The following is a 7226-nucleotide window of genomic DNA, read 5'->3' as shown; positions in this document are numbered from 1 at the left end:
CAACTGGAATTCCATCACCTCCACTAGCTTTGTTCATAGTAATGCTTCCTAAGGCCCACTTGACTTCACATTCCAGGATGTCTGGCTCTAGGTGAGTGATCACACCATCGTGATTATCTGGGTCGTGAAGATCTTTTTTGTACAGTTCTTCTGTGTATTCTTGCCACCTCTTCTTAATATCTTCTGCTTATGTTAGGTCCATATCATTTCTGTCCTTTACTGAGCCCATCTTTGCATGAAATGTTCCCCTGGTATCTCTAATTTTCCTGAAAAGATCTCTAGTCTTTCCCATTCTATTGTTTTCCTCTATTTCTTTTCATTGATCACTGAAGAAGGCTTTCTTTTCTCTCCTTGCTATTCTTTGGAACTTTGCATTTAAATGGGTATATCTTTCCTTTTCTCCTTTGCCTTTAGCTTGTCTTCTTTTCTCAGCTATTTTAAGATCTCCTCAGATGAGGAATTTTCCTTTCTGCATTTCTTTTTCTTGAGGATGGCCTTGGTCCCTGACTCCTGTACAATGTCACAAACCTCTGTCCATAATTTTTCAAACACTCTATCAGATCTAAACCCTTGAATCTATTTGTTACTTTCACTGTATAATCATAAGGGATTTGATATAGGTCATACCTGAATAGTCTAGTGGTTTTCTCTACTTTCTTCAATTTAAATGTGAATTTGGCAATAAGGACTTCATGATCTGAACCACAGTCAACTCCTGGTCTTGTTTTTGCTGACTGTATAGAGCTTCTCTATACAAAAGAATGTATATTCTCTATCCAGAAGAATGTAAAGCCTCTGGCAATTACAGTTTCAAGAAGCATTAAATACTCATAGCCAGATTAAAGTAAAGACCTCACATTAGAGGTCTATTTACACCATACTGTGTTACCAAAGACAATGTGTTCGGATATCAACAAAAAACACAAGCCACGCAAAAAGTAAGAAATAACACACTTTGAAGTCGGCACTGTCAGTATATTCAACACAGCCAAGGAAAGGATCAGTGAGCTTGCAGCTAGGTCGATAGAAACTTAACAATCTGAAATGTAAAAAGGAAAGAAAAAAAGAAAACAAAACATGCGAGAACTTTGGACAATACTTAAGGAGTTTGCATATGTGTAATGATGCCAAGGCCACCACTGAAACAAGGACTCCTTGGAAAATTGGCTGATTCTAGAGCTGGGGAAGGAAATACATGGGATAAGCCTGAAGCATTGTGTAAAAAGTAAGGAACACACAGGACAGGGACATTTCAAAGAGACAAAGAACCAACTAATAAAGCTCCCAATGGTCAAAGTTCAAACAATTTGAGCACAAAATTAAGTAGCATTGGATTATAAAGTATAAAATAAATACTCTTAAGTCCATACTTACATAAATGAATGCTTAAATAAACAATGGATAAAAGAGACAAATCTCCCATCAGAAAATGCCAAATAATTCTTCCAGACACTTTACCCTAAAGAAGACAGAACATAATTCCCATCTCCTTAAATGTGGGCAGTATATAGCAACTCCCTTCTAAAGAGTGCAACATGGAGAAAGGAGGGAAAAATTACTTGACAGTGGAGAAACCTAATAAATACTGCTTTGTTAGGTGATCATGACTAACATCGAGAGTGAAGGTATGCTAATGGAATACGTCTTTAATGTGATATAATGAGAGTGGCAGGCTTCCCTGGTGGCACCAGTGGTAAAGAACCCTCCTGCCAATGCAGGAGACATAGGAGATGTGGGTTCAATCCCTGGGTCAGGAAGATCCCCTGGAGGAGGGCGTGGCAACCCACTCCAGTCTTCTTGCCTGGAAAATCCCATGGACAGAGGAGCCTGGTGGGCTACAGTCCTTGGGGTCACAAAGAGTCAGATACAACTGAAGCGACTTTGCATGCATGTACACAGTGAGAGTGGCATTTTACATTTGTGGTTTCCTCCCCAAATCCACATCCATAAGTTTATCCTAAGAAGAATATCAGACCAGCCTTAGTTGAGGGACATTTTACAAAACGTTGTTGTTTAGTCACTATCTTGTGTGTGATCCTTTTGCAATGCCATGGACTGTAGCTTTCCAGACTCCTCTTTCCATGGGATTTCCCAAGCAAAAATAATGGACTGTTGCCCAATAGTTGCCCTTTCCTTCTCCAGGGGATCTTCCTGACCTAGAGATTGAATCCATGTCTCCTGCATTGTCAGGCAGATTCTTACTACTGAGCCACCAGGGAAGCTCTATTTTGACAAAATACCTGACCAGTATGCCTCAAACTTTTCAAAGCCTTAAAAAGCCTGAACATGTATTAGAGCCAAGAGGAACCTCACTCAGGAAACATGACTAAATGCAATATGGGGTCCTACGTTGATCCTGAAAAGAAAAAGAACATTAATTAAAAACTAAGGAACTCTGAATAACATACAGAATTTAATTATAATAATGTAAAAATATTGGTTCATTAATTGTGACAAATTTACCATACTAATATGAGTTGTAAAAGAGGAAACTTGGTATGGGTATATGAGAAGTCTGCACTCTCCTTGTAAATTTTCTGTAAATCTAGAACTACTCTCAAATTAAAAGTTAATTAAAAAATAAAATGTTTCTTAAGATTTACATCTTCTTCCTAAACATATACACAGTGGAAATGTGTGGGAAATTAACATTCACATTAAGACATCATTTTCCTTGCTGAATACCCTGTCAATTGTTGTTTCTTGGGAAGCATGATTACTCCCCCTTCATTCATACATTTAAACAGGCAATCAGTGCCACTAAATCAGAGAGCAACTCAGTCAAGAATATAAACTTTAAGTTTATCTAAAGGGAGTATAAAATGCCAAATTTGATTCCCTGTTGTACAGCTGGTATGCTGTGAAATTAAGAAAATATCCACTAAACTTATGTTTAACTGTAATGATAGATAAGAAAACTCCAGGGTTCCACTTACCTAGAAACTAAGATAAGATGTAGAACTAACAAATGAAGTCAGAGAATACCAGGCCGGAACTGCCAGAAACTCTACACAGAGGTCTGAGAGAGAGAAAGACCAGGCGGAGTATTCCAAAAACAAACAAAACCAATTTATATAGTCAAAGGAAACACATAGAAGCAAACTCTTTATCTTTTAAAGTACATTGCTTTGGGTTTTTTAATATCAATATATACTTATTTAAAGAATTCAAACCATAATCCCTTGTCCCAGAATATAAAGAAAAAGAAAAAACCTGATACTCAATACCACAACTCAGTGGTAATTATTGTTAACTCTGAATATCCTTAGACAGTTCTCTGTACTTAGAAGTACAAATGGAACATTATATAGTACATGCTATTTATTCTATCTGCTTTGTAAAGTACCAATTATCCATGAATATCTTTCCAGATCAATAAATAAAATTCTGAATTATTTTAATGGGTTCATAATATTTCATTACTTTATATGCTGTAATTTATATTTGAAATCTTATGCTAGGAAATGTTTGTTTTGACATTAAAATCTACACTAAGCGCTGTTAAAAAACAGAATTTGATGAGTGAATTTAAAAACCTAATTGGCTTTATTCAACAATTCATGAATTTAAACATGTTCTCTTACTCTTTTTTTCTGACAGAGCTTATAAAATGTTCATATTATTTTTTCTTTAAATATTTGATAGAATTCAATCAGAAAAGTCCTCTAAACCTGGGCTTTGCTTTGTGGGAGGATTTATAATTACTAATTCATGTACTTGTTGTAGGTCAACTCAGATCTTCTTTTTTGCTTCTTTTGGCAATTTATATCTGCTTAAACAATTGTTTATTTCATCTAAGTTGTCTAATTTTTGGTATGAGGTTGTTCAAACAATTTCCTTATTATTTTTTTAATGTTTATGGTATTGGTAAGGACGTCTCTTTATTGATTTGAGCATTTTTTTTTTTTTACATTCTCCCTGTTTTTCTTTGTCTGTCTAGGTAAAGGTTTGTCAATATTGCTGGTTCTTTTCAACACTCTCAAATTTCTTTCCAGTCTTCCCCCAATATGAAGCTAGCTAGAATAACAATTTTACTAACCCAAGTCATGTTATTGATGTTTGGACATGGCTTTGCTTAAATAAGCAAAGAGATAACTCAGAGATAAATATGCTCAGAGATAACTGAGCATAACAGAGAGTGGGACATATGCAGTTTACCATAAATCAGATCTTAGATTATTTGGTTGTGCTCCAGCTGAGCTCTTTTTTGTTCCACTCTTATGGTACCAAGAAGGGTTAATTATGAAATCTTATTTTGTCAATTTCTTATATGATCATTATACAGTTTATGTGACTTTTCCCCTAAATTTAATAATATAATTTTATTTCTTTCTAGTTATCAACTTCGGAAAAGGCAATGGCAACCCACTCCAGTGTTCTTGCCTGGAGAATCCCAGGGACGGGGCAGCCAGGTGGGCTGCCGTCTATGGGGTAGCACAGAGTCGGACATGACTGAAGTGACTTAGCAGCAGCAGCAGCAGTTATCAACTTTGACATTTTTCTCTCAACTGGGATAATACATTTTATTTCTGATCCATATAGCCTATGAAATTTTTTTTTGAGAGGTAAAACAAAATTTCTCATCATTCTTTTTACATGTCCTCCACATCTATGTACCTACTTTAAGTTCTACTTTGATCACCCAAATGATCTTTCAATTTAACCTCTAAAGCATGAAGAACTTTGTAATAATTTTCCAAATAGATGCTTTAAACATGTTTACATCTCTTCATCATAACACTGAAACATTTCTTCACTTAGCAGATATATTGAGAAGATCTTTTGATTGCACATTTTGAAAAATATTAAAGATGCTGACAAGCAAAATTGACCAACATGACAGTAAATAGTGTATGATGATATAATAGAGTGTTAAAGGTTTATGTGAAAATAGCAAAAATAAAATGACAAATTTCTAATATATGAACGATTTTTAGTTAAAATTTTTTAGATAAACTTTAAATCATCTAATAAAAAATGTTTTGACACCTGCAAGCATATGAAATGAAAACACAGATGTCTATCCTAAGACCAATTTAAGGCCATGAGAGACCTATTTTCATTCATTCTAATAACTGAGAATTATCCCCAAGTGAAACAAATCAGTTTATCACTAGAAACACTTCATCAGAGACTGGAAGGCTTCAGTAACCGAAGCTATAGGAAAGATTCCTCTGCTAGATGGACAGTGACATTTTAGACTATTTCATATCATAGAAGGGAGAATACTGTAGTGAAAAGCTGAGTTTCCTCCTGCTTCCTTCCCTGAAACTTAGAAGTGTAAGAACCATCTCCTATTGGAGGTACAATATCTATCTTATGATATTCAATTAAGGCTCCTGAATACTAGGATGATATGGCAATAGTGAAAAGCAAAGAGGACTAGGCCAAGAACCAGAAGACCTGAATTATTCTACCACTGGAGAGCTATATGACCTTCAGTAGCCATCTCACATCTGTGTACCTCAACTGTCCCTCAGGAATATGGGAATAATCACAATAGTTATAATTAAACCTGCCTGGCTTTCTTTTCAATATTATTGCTGAAACACTCTTAAAACTATATAGGCAGATTTTAAAGTATAAAAGACTATAATTTCATAATTTATTCAAAAGTCAGTTCAATGAAAAATATGATTTTTCCTACTAAATTTATTTTCAGAAAGCCAGTCTTCCCAGAAGCAACAAAACCACCTTCCCATACCAGATGATAGGTCTGTACTTCCAAAAACTCATAATTTTTGAGTTTAGGGAGCAAAATGCCTCAGTTGATATACAGACTATATTTGTTTCCAAACAGAGAATAATCAACAGCAAAAGGCCACTTTCACTAGCTGCCACAATCCATTGTTGGCTTATTTTCTGTATTTCTCTATAACAGCTGCAAAAGTAATAAGCCAATTATGGAAGCCATCTGGAACAAAGCAGAGAGGAAGATTTATCTTTAGAAGATTCTACTCTGAATAACTGGCACTTAATTGATAACACATGAGAAGAACAAAGATATTAAGAAGCTCATAATCATTAAGGGAGAGAGGAGAGAGATTTTCATAAAGAAAATCATGATTGCTCATTACCAAATATGATGGAGGCACATGACAATCTCACTGATAAAACAGGCTGAGCATCCATCTCCATTGCTTCCTGAGCCACAAGCCAGGGCTCTCAGTTCATTCATCCTAGGAAACTGGTAACTGTAATGGCCTGAGTAGAGCCAGCAGGCTTATTCAGGCACCTTGGGCAAAATACATCTGCCCTTGAGACACTGGAATCATTAATAAAAATAGGGATTTTTACCATCAACTCACACCACAGGGCCACAGATTATGGAAGGAGCATAGTAAGAGGATTGCTTCAGGGCTGAACGAACTAACCCCAGCCAATTCCAACCTAACCTCACATATCCAGAGGCACAACTGATCCAGGAAAGAAACAAGACTCAAAGCTGAACCTCATCATCCCCCTGAGGTTGAGAAAAGTAAAATAAATGTAAAATCTACAACTCAGAGTCTGCCCTCTTTAATTTCTTGGCTGTCTCTAGCCTTATGTACTGTTTTTTTTTTTTTTTTTCAATCAAGATGTAATGCTTGTTTTGGAGCGATGTCAGCAAGATGGCAGATTAAGACATCAGCAATAGTTTGGCACCCTTTCATAGGCAGAAGTGCCTCCATGGGAGCTTTGATATCCTGGTAGGAGATTATGAAAACCAGTGGACTCTAAGACTGTAGAGAGATGTCTGAGGAGGCAGACTTGCACTCCAGTAACTGACTAGTCAAATGGGATCCTGGCTTCAGATACATAAACAACTCTGTACTCCTGAGGACTCAGCTACAGCCCAGTTTGGCTTTGGTTCTGTCACCAGCACCATATGCCAGGCTTTCTGGGAACAGTCACTGCTACATGTGTATCGGGTAATATGTGTACAGACCTCTGTCCCACCTAGGAATGCTGGAGGGGCCTGTGAACAAACTGTTGCTGCTGCTGCTAAGTTGCCTCACTCATGTCCGACTCTGTGCGACTCCACAGATGGCAGCCCATCAGCCTCCCCCATCCCTGGGATTCTCCAGGCAATAACACTGGAGTGGGTTGCCATTGCCTTCTCCAACGCATGAAAGTGAAAGTGAAAGTGAAGTCGCTCAGTCATGTCCAACTCTTCACGACCCCATGGACTGCAGCCTACCAGGCTCCTCCATCCATGGGATTTTCCAGGCAAGAGTACTGGAGTG

This window comes from Bison bison, unplaced genomic scaffold (assembly GCF_000754665.1).
Source record: "Bison bison bison isolate TAMUID 2011002044 unplaced genomic scaffold, Bison_UMD1.0 scf7180017864456, whole genome shotgun sequence".
NCBI classification, from domain to species: Eukaryota; Metazoa; Chordata; class Mammalia; order Artiodactyla; family Bovidae; genus Bison; species Bison bison.
The sequence above is the reverse complement of the archived record's forward strand: the minus strand, read 5'-3'. Positions refer to the sequence as shown.